We start from the raw sequence: 16,862 nt of genomic DNA, 5'->3' as shown, positions 1-16,862 counted from the left end.
AATCAAGTGAAATGTTATCCCAAAGACGGAAAAATGACTATCCAGATTGTGATGGTTTCATCAACTAGGGAGTTATACAGCTAACAGTTATAAGGGCCAAGTGTTTGGAAGGAAAAGTGGAAGGCAGAGGCTCTCATATTTGCATGAAAAGACATTGGACTTCACTAAGTAAAATAAGTGAGAGGAAAAAAAAAAAAAACTAAATTGTGTTCCATGAAGGAGACATGGGAATTCTAGGAGTCATTAACAGCAGCAGTGGGCAATTTGGAAGTGCTTACGATGAAAAAAATAGAAGGGTTATGATAAATTTTCAATGCATTTGACAGTAATGTTTGTCAGATGGACAAGGAAGAGTGTTTTGAGGGAACCTCAAACGCTTTGTAAAACAGTCATGTGAGCCTACATGACGCTCTCTGAGCAGTGCGGTGGGACCAATATTTTGTAGATGGGAGAACTCTTTACAGAGGGAGGGGCTCTCTATTTGATCCGTGGATACCGATCTCTGAGTCCAGGACTTGAATGTCTTCTCTCTTCTCAAACCCTTCTTCTGCATCTTCTGTGATGCTGTCTCCTGCATCTCTTTTGAGACTTCACTTCCTCATGCCTCATCTCTTCCACTGGCATATCCAATCCTGCTGCATCTGCCCAGAGAACTGATTTCTTGTATTCAAAAGTACTGCTCCTTTCTTCCCCCAGCAGGCCTTCCCTTGGTGACAGCTGTGACCAGAAAAGCAAACAAATATATGAAAAAACAATTGTTGTGAAGATAAACTTGGTCAGATAATCTAGTGATGTTTGTGCCTCCTGGTAGGCCTCAGCTCATACTCAGAGCACCTTATAGATTCCCAAGAGACACCTAGCACTGTATCTCACATGAGTGACTAGTTTAGCAGGTATGGACTCAGCTCTGCAAAGAAAAAGTAACTTTTTTTATTACTCAACCTGGTTACTGAGCACCATTTTCACCAAATGGCAGAAAGCGGAATCTTAGTTATTTCTGAGAAAGCACCATCATTTTCAGGTTAAAAATAAATCAGCTCGTGATTATCTCCACCTTTTTAAAGAGAAAACTTGAATTCTGGGGTCCTAGGTTGAATTCTGGCATCAGAGGTGGCTCTGGTCCACCGTCATGGGTATCTCTCCCAGATGGAGTGTGTTGGGATGTCTATCCCGGTCAGCAGCCTTCAAGTATTGCATCTTCCTCATCCTGTGCACTTTTGGGCTACTGGCCCTCTTTCATTCTCCAAGGATGTTCCTAATGTAGAGAGAGAGACACACACACGTTAGATGAGTCTCAGGCCCTCTCTTAGACTCACCCTAATATCACCCTGCGTTTTGCCTAAAAAGGTATTGAGAAGAAGGGTATAGAATTCTAATATCTTGCTGACTTTCCTGCCTCTCCCCCCCATTCCTGCTACTTATCAAAAGTATCTTCTGCCCCTGGTTTGCTGAGCCTATCTGGGATTCTATTGCTTCCCCGACCCTTGCCTACTTCTTCAATCTTTCTGGGGTCTAATTCTTTTGCTAATGCTCAAATTACCCTCTCCTTCCTCTTTTCTAACTCATAGAGGCTTTGTTTAGGGTTTGGGAGAGGAAGGAAAAAGAGTACAAGTGAATAAGTTCAATGAAGTACAGGTAGAGTGGGCAGGATGGAAAACACATGTTAGTGTCTCATACACTATCTACCCACATAAGGCGACACTGTAGCTATAACCACAGACTGTAAATGCGGGCTTTCCCTGAGGAACTGGTAACTAACTGCCTGGGTATATGGATGGACTACTAGCCTTAGAAAAATGAACTTCTGGTTGTAAGATAAATAAGACTGGGGATATAATGTACAGCATGATGACTATAGTTGTCAGTGCTGTATGATCTGTTCGAAAGTTGAGAGTAAATCCTAAATGTTTTCATCACAAGGAAAAAAGCATTTTTTTTGTTTTGGTATCTATATGAGATGTTAACTATGTTTATTATGGTAATCATTTCATAATATATGTAAATCAAGTCATTATGTTATACACAGTAAGCTTATACAGTGCTGTATGTCAATTATATCTCAATAACACTGGAAAATTTGTTAAGAAATAAAGTTAAAGTTATCCCTGAAAAAAAAAATAAAGTTATCCCTGGGGGTTAGTCAAAACCCATAGATTTACCTACACTCAGCCATAAATCTTTCTTTTACTCTTTTTTTTTTTTCTTTCTTTTACTCTTGTTGAGTTTTAGATTTTTCTCCAATGTTCTTCCTCCTACCAATGAAAAAGATGTGATGAATTCTAGGGCTCTTAATTATTGAAATAATGATATGATGTTCAATGTTTCCTCTATTTTTAAAAATATGTGAGTACCATGAATTGCAACAATTATTGCTGCAGTGTTGTAATAGGGATTTTATATTTCCTTTATTCCTTCTACATTCATTCATTGGAATTCTTCATAAAGAAGAGTTGGACCTTCTCCCCCATTTGTTTGTTTATTTATATCCATATGAACTCATGGCTATCTGTTTTATTCTACGGGTTATAATCTAATATCATTGTTTATTTTGTTGCTCAAATGTTCCAACTTTAGCCATTGGGCTCCCTTTTGGTTTGGATCCTATATCTTTTTTTTTTTTTTAATTTTTTTCTTTTTTTTTAAAGATTTATTTATTTGAGAGAGAGAGAGAGAGAGAGAGAGGGGGGAATCAAGTGTTGGAGGGAGGAGAGGGGCCTGAGCGTGGAACCAGGCTTAGGGCTCTATCCCAGGACCCTGAGATCATAACCTGAGCCAAAATTAAGAGTCGGCCACTTAACTGACTGAGCCATCCAGGAGACTCAGCTCCTGTGTCCTTTCAGCAAGGCCCCATCCTTTCTTGAGCACTTCCTTACTTTTGGCATTTCAAAATGCTCCAGGTTCATCTTGCACCTTCCTTGCCCCAGGCATATCTTTATAGAGTCAGGCAGGGTTCACATTTTGACTCAAGTTATGTGACCTTGGGCAGGTTACCTTCTCTGAGTCTCAGTTTTCTCACTTGGAAAAAACTGGAATAGTAGTACCTACCTTACGGGGTTGTTATGGGGATTTAAAAAATTATACATATATAAAAGGGGTAATATTTTTAAAAAACTTAATGGCCTGTTCTCCTTTGTCCTTTTTAGCATCAAATCTGCTTTTTTTTTTTTTTTTTTTTTTTTTTAGTTGCCCCAGGCTGCCTTCCTGGTACTATGCAACAAGATTCTTGCCTTGAGAAAAGCTTTTCTAAATTCCTTTACCTTCTCTCCCCATGTTAGCCTCCTCTACCTTCTTTCAGATTTCAAAGTGTTCAATGAAAAAGGCAAGGCCTTTTGGAGGCAATGTTTTTAGCTGGCATTTGCTTGAATGCCTGCTCTCCAGCAGGAGAGGAGTTAAATACTTTGGGATAACTTCAGCATGGAACTGCCAAGTCTCTTAGGTTCAGCTCAGCAATCAAACTGCATAACCTAATAGAGCCCCTGGTGCTACGGGAAACACAAGACACTGATTTATATTTTAATATCAGTAATTTCCACAAGAGCAACATTTCTGAGTGTCATTTTACAATTTCTGTCAAATGCCAGCTCAGTTTTTCTTAATTCTGTTTATTGTGTCTGAATTTGCAACCTCATCCGCAATGCAGATTCTTGGCTCCCAGGAGAAAAGAACATTTTCATCTTTCTCTGGAATGGGAGGGATGGGGATAGAAGCAGAAACAGGCCTATAAAATAATTGGAAATGTAAACGAAGTACTGTTTATTAAGAACGGTTACCAAGTACTTTTATTTAAAAAAGAAATGGGGTGGGGGTGAGGGGACCAGTTCTGGACAAAATGCAAAAAATGACGCACAAAAGTAGGTGCTTGAGGTCCAAACTGGAATCTTTCCTTCCAGAATGGAGAACTGTTCTGTACACTGCAAAACTGAGAAGAGAGAACCAATATGGGGAATACTGGACCACATTTACTGTAAGTAAGATGGTTGCTATGGCCATTAGCACTGCAGCAGGTTATAAAGTGCTTTGGGATCCTTAAGGATCAAAGGTGCATGGCTACATAAATGCCAGATGTTGCTATTAGGAAGAAGGAGCCTGGTGCTCTCCTGTGTTCTTTGAACATCTCATAAAAGTAAGAACAAAGCTGGTGCTGTTGGCACCAAACCCCATCTACTCAGTGTGCTGAGGGGGTGGGAGTGCTTCCTGAGGCTCCTGGCTGCACATGTGTGCCCTTGAACACCCAGTGTTGTCCACCCATTCTCTGCAGGGCCTGCAGCTCCAGTTTCTACCTCAGTCCTTTTCCAGACCATAATGAGCAACCTCCTGTAAGAGCTCCACATAATGCTCCTCTTTGAGGCCTGAAATGCAGCTTTGGCTGGAGAGGATCACTCCTTTTCTTGTTACAGAAAGCCAGCCAAGAGTCTGAAGCAGGGCACCCGTAACTAGCGAGGCCGCTCAGGCCTTTCCCAAACAGGAATGCTGTCCTCTGTAACCCTTTTTGCCAAAGCCACAGCTCCCTTAGGTCACAGCCAGCCCCCAAACCGTTTGCTAAGACCCGGTGCTTTTCTCCAGCATCCTTCAGTTCCAAGCACTCCAAATCCAAGAGCATGTCTCACTGCCAAACCTCTGGCGGAAGCTGTGTTGGGCTTCTCAGCGGAGCTATCGACCACATTGACTGAAGCGGCAGCAGCGTGTTTCTCCCCGTCCGAAAGGGTAAAAATAACAGGAACAAGTTGTCGGAAATGAAATTTCAATTCATCCACGCCCTTTCTACACTTCTACTGCGACTCCCAAGCAGGGATCAATAGTGTTTAGACAGCCAAGAAGATTTTTTCCCCTCTTAAAGCACCAGATCAATAGTGGAAAAAAAAAAAAAAAAAAGAAGAAGAAGAAGAAGAAAAAAAAAAGAAAAAAAAGGAAAAAAATCCTCCAGCCCTCTGTATGTGTTGTAGTAAATGTGAACAAATCAGAGGCCTTTGGCTAAGTGGACTGAGTGAAGGCAGCAGCAGCCTGGCACTTCCTAACTGAACCCAGCAACCCCGCAGGTGGCAAGGAGGGAGAAGGGCCTCCGGGCTCGGGGTGCACTCTGGGCCCCCACAGTTCCTGTAACAAGGACGCTGTGAAGGGAATTTCCACCTCCAAAAGGAAGGGAAGGGATGAAACTTTCCTGGGCGTGTTGTAGCATACACGTGTGACTTAAAAAAAAAAAAAAAAAATCAGAAATGCCCAATTGGGACCATTCATGGAAGAGCATTTTGTCGGAAGACAGCTTGGGCTGTGGGGTACTCCCTACTTTCTCTCCATTTTATCTTTTGCTTTTTATTTTAATTTAATTTATTAATTAATTATTTTTTAGAAAGAGAGGAGAGGGGAAGGGCAGAGGGAGAGGAAGAGAGAGAATCTTAAGCAGGTTCCCCGCCCAGCCCCAGCCTGCAGGCGGAGCTCAAACCCACAACCCTGAAATCACGACTTGAGCTGAAATCTAGAGTCCAATGCTTAAGCAGCTGACCCAGCCAGGTGCCCCATCTTTTGCTTCTTAAATTTTTAAAAAAGATTTTGTTTATTTAGGTAAGAGAGGGAGAGAGAGAGAGAGAGAGAGAGCACAGTCATCAGGACCCAAGGCCGCTGCTTAACCAACTGAGCCACCCAGGCGTCCTTGCTTGTTTAAATTTTTATTTATTTTTTTAATTAAAGTGCTCAGCTCCGTAGGACTTTTTCTTGTTACTTCATGCTATTTATTCCCAGATGCTGTTCAGCTCTCAGACACCTCTACCTGGGAAGATCCTGAAGGCTGAATTTCTGTCAGAGGTCATTTCTTCCACTCACCTGGTTTCCTCCTTTGTCCTCACTGATCTCGGAGGCCTATTCTAGCTCATCCTCTTAATCCCATTATTCATGAGAGGAAGAAACTGGGTCAAAGCTCAATTCTGATTTTCCTCAAATGATTTACCCACACTCAACTTCTCCTCCCACTATGACAATTTCTGCATTTTATTACATCTCTTTCCCCCCTACCAGAGACAAATAATACAGTGTGCAGATATTCACATGGATAGTCTAGTCATTAGAGTGGCTTTCAAATCTGGTCCTTCTGCTTCAAAAAGCAGGCAACCAGCGGATTACAGCTCTAATTATGGCATGAGAAGCTGAATACTTCTGAAGTGGTTTGTCACAAAACAGTTCCTTAATTTCACCTGGAAAAGCCAAACCAAGGACTCAAAAGATTGCCACATAGCTGGTGCTACTTTGTGGGATTAAAAACTTCATGTTGCAAGATCCAGGGTGAACTGCTATGGACATGTGTACATCAGCCTTTATCATAAAAGACTTTTGTTATTCTTATGATTGTTATATTAATTTCTGCAACGAATTAGGATTCTGTTTGAAATAAAGCATTGGCTAAAGCTGGTACAGAAGCATATAAAAGAGAGAGCAGGTCAGCCTGTACCAGTTTAGATAATACAGTCTTTTGTAGTAGGTTTAGTTAAATAAATTCCTATAATCCTAGATAAAAGAAATGATTCTTACCGATTATGTTATAAACAGAAGTTTCTCTGGAATCACTTCCTGTCTCTTATGAGCCCATATTTCCAACCAGACCTGTTCCAGTTACAGTTACAGTCACTGGCATATCTCAAAGGTATCCTAGGAGAGAGATATACCTCAGTCATTTCAAATAGTCAAGAGCTCAGGTGATAGTAGAAAAAGTCCCCTCAATAGATATTTCCAAGAGAAATAGAGACTATAAATATTAATTTATTCAGTAATTAAAAAGTGCAAAGAACCCAGTATGCATTAGATGAAGCAGAAATGAACAATGACAAATGTAACTACAAGAATACTGGTGCCATAAAATAGCCCCCTTTCCTCCCATAGGGGCTTCACGCAGTGAGTGGCCTAGTGACAGCAACCTTTCTCTTTCTAATGATTTCTCTTATTAGCATTTTAAAAGTTTAACAATTTGAATATGTAATGTAGTCAAGCAGTTCCAAAGTGTGAAAAGGCATGGGACTGGGTTTCCATTTGCCCCTCACTACTGTCCCTTCCTGCTCCTCCTCTTTCTACTCCTCCTCCTCCTCCTCCTTCTTTTTTTTAGAGGGAGGTAGGGAGGAGCAGAGGGAGAGAGAATCTTAAGCAGGCTTCCATGCCCAGTGCAGAGCCCGATCTTACAACCCTGAAACCATGACCTGAGCCGAAATCAAGAGTTGGATGCTTAACCTACTGAGCCACCCAGACACCCTTGCCTCTCACTTCTCGCCTCTACCCCTCCTGTCTCTGTTCCATGCCCTGTGAGGTGTACCTGTGGGCCTGTCAACCAGCTCACTTTGCCCTCTGGTCTCTGGTTGGTTTGACTGATGTGGAGCACCAGCAGGAGGTCAGAGGGAGGGCGGGCTATGCCATACTTGCATATATGCCCTCAGATCTGGCCCTGGCAGGTCCTCAGCAGTAACTGAGGCTGGGATCACACTTCTGTCAGGGGGGCTTTCAAGCAGCTGCTCTGCTGCCCATTTCAGGTAGGTTTGCTTCACCCCTGGCCCTTGAAGTCTGGGGATGGTCAAGGTCTACTCTTACTCTGCCTGGGCATTGCATTATAACATGTATGTTCCTCACACTCTGCCCACACCTTTATACCTGGTTCCTTTATAAAGCATCCCATGAATTACTCAGCTTGAGCATACCATCTGCTTCCTGCTGGGACCCTGATTAATGAGGTAAATGGTGGAAAGTTCCATTAGCTGGGGACTTTAGTTGCATTAGTTTCCTAGGGCTGGTATAACAAAGTACTTCAAATTGGGTGGTTAAACACTAGAAATTTATTGCCTCGGAGTTCTGGAGGCTGGGAGTCTGAGATCAAGGTGTGGGCAGGGTTGGTTCCTTCTAAGGAGGACTGGGAGGAAGAATCTGTTCTGTGCCTCTCACCCAGCTTCTGTAAGTTTGCCTGCACCACTCCCATTTCAGCCTTCATTTTCACATGGCATTCTCCCTGTGTGCATGTCTGTCTCCATATTCCCCTTTTATAAGGACACCAGTCATATTGGATTAGGGGCCCATCCTACACCAGTATGACCTCAACTTATCTAATTACATCTGCAATGACCCTATTTCCAATAGGTCATATTCTCAGGTACTGGGGGTTAGGACTTCAGCCTATGAATTGTGGGGGACACAATTCAACCTGTAACAGCATTTAAATATGCTCAAGTATCTTCTATTATACCAAAAAATAAAAATAAAAATAAAAATAAAGCCTCTCCTGACCTCTACCTATTGTCTGCTCTTTCCTTCCCATTGCTCCCCACTCATCTCTTATGAATACATTGTTTGCATTTGCAATCTCTTTATTTTTCCTTCACCACTGTCCTCCTGCCTCCACCCCACTCCCCTGCCAGTGGCAGCAACTCTGATTGGCCAAGGTCATACTTTTGTTGTCAGATCCAATGGGGTTTTTTTTTGGTCTTTATTGCATTTGACAAACTTGACACCAGTGGCTACTTCTGCCTTCTAGAAACACTTTCTGTCCTTGGTTTCTGAGAACTGCTCAGTTTTCCCTCTGCTTTTCTGACTGCTTCTAAATTTCTCTGGAAAGTAAAGTACCTCTTTTGCCCTGAAATGGGCCCCAAGGCTCTCCCTTGTCTTTTCCTTCCCTTTCTCATTCTACATCTTCTCTGATCTATTCTATCCATTGTCCTGATTTCAGTTATGGCACATATGAGGTTGCTCCCACAACAAAGTCTCTAGCACTGATTTCCATTTGAAGCTCCAGATCTATATATGCAACTGCTTATCTAGACAGCTATTCTTGATTGTTCTACAGATTTCTGCAGTTCAGCATCTCCAAAACTAAACTCATAATCCTCTACTCCAAACCAGTTACTCCTCCTATGTCACTTATTTTATTTACTTAACAAACACATAAGGCATGTATTTGTGCCAGGCACTATTCTGGGCATGTCACTATTAACTCATGTAATCTGCATAACGACTCTATGAATAGGTATTCTGGTTATCTTCATTATAGATGAGAAAATGAGGCACAGAGAGATTAAGTAACTTACCCAAGACTACAGAGCAGTAAGGTGTAAAGCAGGGATTCAAAGTTAGGTAGCCCAACTCTGTACTACCTGGAGTCTGTGCTCTGAACCTCTGTTACAAGTTGCCTCAATGAAAGGTACCACAAGCCCATCTGTTGAAGCCCAGAAATGCTAGCATCATCTTGAATCTTCTTTCCTTGTCCCCCTCCCTTTCAACTCCCAGTCCTCTCATCCCACCCCTCACCAAGACCTGCCTGTTGTATCTTCTAAATAAATCTTTTAATTGGCCCTCTTCTCTTATCCCCAATGACCCTGCCTATTCCTCCAGCAATTAGAGATATGATCATGTTATAGACTTGTCTAAAACCTTTCAATAATTCTTCACCATTCTCATGATAGAAAGATTCCTAAAATGGCTTATGAGACCCTCCTTGATCTGTGTCCTGCTTTCCTGACCCTTCTTGCCCTTCCTCATATTCCCCACTGTACCTTTATTGAACTATTCTCAGTTTCTCAGACCTACCCTGAATCTTTTGCCCATGCTGCTTGAGCTACATGTATCATTTCTTTTTCTCCTCCCATCACCCTTGGGGTAACTCCAGCTGATGCCTCAGGACTCAGGGTAAATACAATTTTCTCTACAAAGCCTTCTCTGGGTCCCAAAGCCTGAGTGTTTCCTCCAAGCATGTGGTCCCACTCTTATCCCCTGAACATCCCCAGCAAGGCAGTCATCACATGATATTAGAACTGTAAGTGTACTTATCTGTATTTCTCTCCATACTGTAAACTCCATGGGTCAATAAACTATATTTTTCTTGTTCACCCTCTTAAGTGAGTAGACAAGTACCTGGCATATAGTAGCTGCTCAGTAATATTTACAGAAAGAATAAAGAGCCAATTAACTATTTTATAGTGGGAAATCACTGTCATGGAGGCTGGAATACTTGCAGTCCACATGTCCAACACACTCTCTGACTAACATTAGAAACCAAAGAGATTTTGGGTGACAGAATCAGAACTAAGGACACTTAGAGAGTGTAGTGTTGAATGGCAACTGGGTGGGACAGCATCATGTAACTGTCTCAGATAGCAAAGGTTTCACCAACGGGGCTGGTACTGTCAATCTGTTGGCCAAGGTTCCCTCTCTCTTAAGACATCCCTAGGAGGGGTCCAGACATCATTCCCCTTGTGACTATGTTTTTCTCCTCCCTCTCCATCATGAGATTCATAAGCTTTTTCCTTAAGTAGGATACTCTGGAATAGTCAGGTCTTCAGATCTGAGAGCTAATCTGTCTCTCTAAGAGGACTTGGTATGGTTCCACTCTCTTAGAACAATCTTTCTCTCATTTACAAGTTCCAAAGGAAGCCCCTTATAATCTACTATGAACTGGCAGCCTATCCCAAAGGGTTACTGTAGTTCAGAGGTGTAATGTATCAATTTTCTTTGGAACAATCAAAAAAGACTTTCTGGAGATAGTTGCATTTGATTTTACCTTTGATTCTGATAAGGGCAGATGGGCTGTATTATGGGATACTGGGGAGAAATGAGAACTTCCAACTAGAGCTAGAAGAGTCGGGGAGGCAGGGTTGTGAAAAGCTTTAGATGAACTAAATGTAGAGAGAATGTAGAATGTAGAGTCTGGAATTTATCTAGAAACAGTGGGGAGGCAACTGGGAGCAACAGAGAGGCAATTTTGAGTGGGGAATGATATCTCAAGAATTGCTTCAGGTAGATTAGCCTGGCTCCTGTGGATAGGATACAAGGTGGACAAAGGTAGGAAGAACAGGAGACGGCCCAGAGAGCTAGGCAAGAATTAGGAGATGACTCTTCTCAAACAAAAACAGCCAGCTGAACAGAGGCAATAGATAAGAAATCTGTTTCTGTAATTTGTCACTACGGTAGTATAATATTATATCCAAATACATAAACACATACTGAAGTTTATTAAACACTGATAAAAGCAAACAAATAAAAAAACCTTCATTTCTGAAGAAATATTTACTAAAATGAAGCCTGGCTGGGGTGAGATTTTAAATGGCCCCATTGGGGCAGTATGGTATTTCTTGAATGGTTTATTTTCTTCAGTCACTAGGTGAGTCTACAGATTAGATCTGGTTACAGTGGGCTCCAAGAACTGTCCACATTCAACTGGGTTAGGTTAAAGCAGTCTGAGATACTAGTCAAGTAATGGAGACTTGGAAACCTTTCTGAGCTACACATCTGTTGTAGTGGGATCCACCCTGTACCCTGTAGGATTATTTGCCCAACATTTTATTTATAACCCGAAAGGGGTGAGGTGAGGTGAAGGTATAGGGGTGGGAGGTAGGGAATGGGCAGGTAGACTATTTATACCAAAACCCATTTGTATTTCAGTTTTTTCCTGTAGCCATTCTCCAGTGATCCAGTCAGGGAGGGAAGGGAGAGTGAGGTGGTTACATATGGGCGCTGCTATTGTTATGTTGGAAAATACTTTTTGATGAACAGTCATTTCCTTCCACTGCCAGAGGGTGTTGATAATGAGCAAATTACCTTTTACTCCCTCTGGTGTGGATGTGAAATTGGCTGTTAATAGAGTTGCTAATGCTACTGGGTTAGCATGTGATTGTTCTATTTTAAGCCAATTTAAGGTATATTTGGGGAGTAGCCAATCAGACATCTTGCTAAGAATATGGGCCCAATGCAGCATTTAATATCAAGAAACCTGCCTCACCCACAGATGTGGCTGTGAGCGGAAAGTGCTGAACATGCCATCATTAACATGAAATGTTTTAATACAATGTCTTTTTTTCCTTTGTAGGTACAAGAATGGTCTCATTAGGCAAATACCAAATGTTTGCAACATAGGATGGGACCCATTTCAAACCCCAATAATATAGAATGCTATCAGCCAATGATGTACTTTGTTTAATCTAACAATGGGTTAATATCGGTCATTTCATTACTGCTTGTTATGCAGTGAAAGCTTACTAGAAAATGAAATGTTCAGAAATTAGTTGAAAGGAGCAAAAAAGGTGAGAGATTTTACTGAGTTATATGCTCGATTGGGCTAATTAAAGGCACAGATGCATTAGTAGGTTATGGGAACATCTTTGATTTCTAAAGATGCTTGCCTAGAGGGGGGTGGTGTATTCTATCCTACATGGCATTGTGAGCCTCAAGGGAAGGGAGCACATAGCCTTTCTCTCTTACCTCTCTTTCTCTCCCTGGCCCTCTGCCTATAGCGCCTATTGCCACCTGGCACCTGGTGGCTGAAATGAGTGAATTACTTGGGAAAGTTTCTTGATTAAATACGATATTCTTGAACAAAGCACTGTTGATTTGTGATTTTTGTGTTTTATTGGCTTTTCTTGTTTTAAATATAAAGCTCATTAAGTACACACAAAGGAGGAAATAAGTGAAGGATGGAAAATAAAACTTAATTGATGTGATACATAAAGGTACTATGTGTGCCATTCTGGTTTGGATTAATTGGGCTTGGCACTACTATGGCTCTTGTCACCTGATCAGTTTACGGGGCTGAAGAAATTGTAGGAATGGAAAGTGCTGGTGCCTAACAATGCCCCACCCTTACCCACTGCCAAAATGTCTCCCAAGGAAATTCTAGGCTCATGATTTCTGAGTTGCTAGAAAGATCAGTGGCTGTGGAAAACTCATCCTTTTTTGATCCATCTTCTGCTCATTCAACAAATATTTGCTGAGTGCTGCCTTGTGCCAGGCTGGAATCTAGAAGTGAGTGGGACAGGGTCCCTGACCAAGGGAGCTCAGAGAATAATGGGAGATATCTATCTAAAAACAATATATAGTGATAAGTAGGCTGGTAAGGGGTGAGATTAAAAGTTTCAGCATTTAGGAAGTACTTTTAGAGTTGACTCCCCCCCTCCCGCCCCACCCTAAACAAACACACATGGTACTACTTACTTACAGTGTTTCAGGCACTGTTCTAAAGACTTTAAAAATACTAATTCATTACTGCATCTGGGTGGCTCATTTGGTTAAATGTCCAACTCTTGATTTTGGCTCAGGTCATGATCTCAGGGTGGTAGGCTAGAGCCCAGAATTGGGCTCGGTGGCTAGTGAGGAATTTGTTCAGATTCTCCCATTCCCTCTCCTTCTGCCCCTCTCTCTGCTCTTTGTCTCTCAAATAAATGAGTAAATCTTAAAAAAAAATTAATTCATTAATTCTCATAACAATTTTTAGAGGCAGATACTATTATTATCTTCATGCTATAGTTGAGGAAATTAAGGCACAGAGAGGTTAAATAACTTGCCAAAGGTCACATAGCTCATCAGTGCACAGTCACGATTTGAACCCCCACCGTCTGGCTTCAGAGTCCATGCCCTCAGCCACTACATACTGCCTTCCTTTTAATACAGTCCGTGGAAGATGAGGGGGATTTAAGCAGATGAGAGAAGGGGAATGTGTGACATGAGTATTCCAGGGTCAGCATTCCAGGCAAAGGGAAAAGCTTGTCCAAGAGTCTCCCTGTATGATTCCATGTGGCACACGAGAAAAATTCCTAGTGGTCAGAGTAGTGGGATAAGTGAGGGTGCTGTTTGGGGTGTGAATGCCAACATGGGGGGGGAGGATGGGCAGAGAAGGGAGCTGGCTAGGAGGGTTGAGAAGGTTCCTACAGAAAGGAAGCCAGTAAAGAGACTTCTGTAAAGGGGAGAAGGCAGAGAAATGATAGTGGGGTCCATGGTGTGTAGCTGCTACAAAAGTTTAAGTATGATGAGGAAAATCAGGCCATTTTTTTGGAGAGCAGGAGGCCACTGCTGACCTTTGCAACCTTGCAGCTAGAACAAAGGACTGAAATTACCCACAGTGGACCAGAAAAATCTAGGAGGAGAGTAGTGTGAATGTTTTTCTAGAAGTTTTATAGTAAAGGCAAGAGGAGAGAGAGAGGAAAGGGGACAGAAGGGAAGCTAGTGAGCTTCGCTAAGGATCAGAGATGGGGAAAGCAGAGTGAGGGGTGAGAGGTGGAGTGGAGGAAGCATCCTAGATGAATAAGTTTGAGGTTTGGAATTTCTCCCCTGGAAACCTCAAACTGAAGTCGTCTCTGGAGAACAACTTATTCTATTATTCTTTTAATTAATTAATAAGTATTATTAATTGGTATTTTATTATTGTTAATTATTATGATGATTTTTCAGGCAGTGGAACATACATATAGAGGATCAGATGCTATTTAATACAGGGGGCTTTATAAAACATCCTAGGCTATGAGGACTTGGAGAGAAGGAGTTGTGTGTCCCCAGCAGAGTGCCAGGTGGAGAGCAGGTTCTCAGAATGTGTTTGTTGAATGAATAAATGGGTTTTATTTATATTTTTATTGTGAATATTATAAAAAAAGAATATGGCACTGATTTTAAAACACTCGGAAACACAGTCATAAAAACTAACATTTTATGGACTGCAAGTCATTTTATGGAAATGTTGCAAATACATATATCCATCCTGCCTGAGGCCTTGAAGTAATAGGACCATTATAGGATTTCTCATTGGGTCATCAAAAAAGTTTCTGATCTCATATTCCTGCTACTTTACAGACAGAATCTGTATTTTATTAAAGGTAGGAAAAATAAATTGTTCTTGAAGCATAGGGTATAAAGGTGTTAAGAAAATGTAAAACAATTTTACTAGTGTCTTGATTACTAATTTAGATAGATGTTTATTCTCAAAATGTTCCAGAATTGCCTTTCTTTTTCCAGAAAGGTCAGGCATATGCCACTAAAAATACATTTAGTGCATTTGAGAATATTTTCAAGTGATTTATTGGGGTAATGTATGGACTATTTATTTAAATATATCTCTTATTTCCAGTAATGCCACAACCTCATTAGAAACGACTTGGCTCATTGCTTAAGCAAAATGATTTCACTATTTAGGACTTCTCCTTTAAAAATAGGCTATTTTCCTCTAACCATTTACCAGAATTTGGGATCTATTTTTAGAAAAGATGAGTAAGGTCATAGCCCTGAGCCTTAGGAAATTCTTCTAGAATTTGTGTCTGTTGTACATTCTGGTTCATTTTTTTTCTCCCATCTTGATTCTCCAGAGTGGAGAGAATTCTCCACTGAAGGTGTGAGGGCACAGTCCTTTCTCTGGGGGAATGTAGAATCCTCTGGAGAGGCTCTGTTCTGTGTTTTCAGTGGCAGGCACCCAGTCAGTAAAGTATGGGGGCTGGTTTTAGCAGTGAGAAATTGCTTGTGCTCTTTGGGGACATCAGAGCACTATTTGATGTATTAGCAAATAAAATTTGCTAACTAGTGAGTGTGCAATGCATAATCACCTCTCTGTGGCTGATATATTCAGATGCTTAGAACACACACGTAGGCTATGAAGCAGAACAATAAAATGATGATATGTGGATGATATGTGGGATCCTTTTGGGATCTCAAACATTTCTGGTATGGCATCTAAGAGTTCCCTTGGTTTTATTCTTCTGACCCTGTCTTCCCCCTCACAAATAACCACTACCCTATATTTTGTGATTATTATTTATCTGATAAATGCTTTTAACATATGTATGTACCCCCCACCCCCAGCAATATGTTAAGTTTACTTGCCTTTGAGCTTTATAAAAATTTTATTGTACTGTACTTAACCATTTGCAACTGGCTATTTTCATTTGAAATTGTTTGCAAGATTTATCCATGTGGTTTTATTTAGCTGTGGTTCACCCATTTCACAGCCATATGACGTCTATTGTAGGGATATGGCACAGTTTATTCATTCGTGTCTCTGGAGATATACAGTTAGGTTCTTGTTGGGTCCTTAGTTATGGTAGAGCAGGGCTGCTGTGTGCCTTCTTGGGTGTTCTCGGGTACTTATGCAAGTGTTTCTCCAATGTATATGCCTGGTTCATAGGCTTGTGAAAGTTTAACTTTGTAAGATAGAGCTGGGCTGTTACTTTCAATAGTGCTGTTTGAATTTCTTACCCAACTTTATGAAAAATATGTCAATGCAGCTATGATTCAAAAAGAAAAGGAGTCACAGGTAGGTAGGCAGGCCGGCAAGAAGGGAGGGGGGCAGAGAGAGAAAAGAGAATTCCTCCAAATTGTTTAAGGATAGGGTAGAAAATATATAAATTTCCTCAGGTGTTTTGTTCTATCTAATGATCCAAATTCAACTGTTATAAGATGTTTAAAATGTTACTGAATTGAGAGATTAAAATATTTGTTAAATCCAGTTGGTGTGCACATTGAGGAAACTGGCATTTTCATTTATTGTTTGTTAATTGCCTTCTTTCCTGAAAGTAATTTAGCAATATGGAACAAAAGTCCTAAAAAAAAAAAAAAAGGACAATTGACTTGGCAATTCCCCTTATGGGATTTTATATTCTAACAGAAGGAAAAAATACATATAGAAGATGTTTGCTTAAGGATGTTAACTGCAGAGTTACTGATAGCAAAAAGAAAGAAGGAGAAATAATCTAAATGTCCAGAAGTTGTTGATTAAACAACTATGCAGCAATTTAAGATAATAGAAGGATCTGTGTTCTATGGTGGTGGGAAAAAGAAAACAATTATATTTATATGGACCATCCAACATATATGACTCATCCGATTTTTATAAAAATAAATTCTATCTTGGGGCTCCTGGGTGGCTCAGTCAGTTGAGTGTTGATTTCAGCTCAGGTCATGATCTCAGGGTCATGAAATTGAGCCCTGCATCAGGATCTGCACTGAACATGGAGCCTGCTTGGGATGCTTTCTCACTCTCTTCTTCTGCCCCTTCCCCCAGCTCACATGCTCTCTCACACTCTCTCTCTCTCTCAAAAATAAAATAAGATAACTTCTATATTTATTTCTACAGGAAAAATTATGTATGCAAATAC

General features: G+C 41.0%; 1 long non-coding RNA gene across 1 annotated transcript in view; it reads right to left on the bottom strand.

The window, feature by feature from the left end:
• Nucleotides 1-1,011: 1,011 nt before the first annotated feature.
• Nucleotides 1,012-16,862, bottom strand: part of LOC140628261 (uncharacterized) — a 125,794-nt gene continuing 109,943 nt past the window's right edge. The window contains exons 7-8 of the long non-coding RNA XR_012026572.1: nucleotides 6,520-6,636; nucleotides 1,012-1,255 (exon numbers count right to left, since the gene is read on the bottom strand). This is a non-coding gene — a long non-coding RNA (uncharacterized lncRNA). The remainder of the gene's footprint in view (nucleotides 1,256-6,519; nucleotides 6,637-16,862) is intronic.

The sequence above is a fragment of the Canis lupus genome, chromosome 3 (assembly GCF_048164855.1).
Source record: "Canis lupus baileyi chromosome 3, mCanLup2.hap1, whole genome shotgun sequence".
Lineage (NCBI taxonomy): Eukaryota > Metazoa > Chordata > Mammalia > Carnivora > Canidae > Canis > Canis lupus.
The sequence above is the reverse complement of the archived record's forward strand: the minus strand, read 5'-3'. Positions and strand labels throughout refer to the sequence as shown.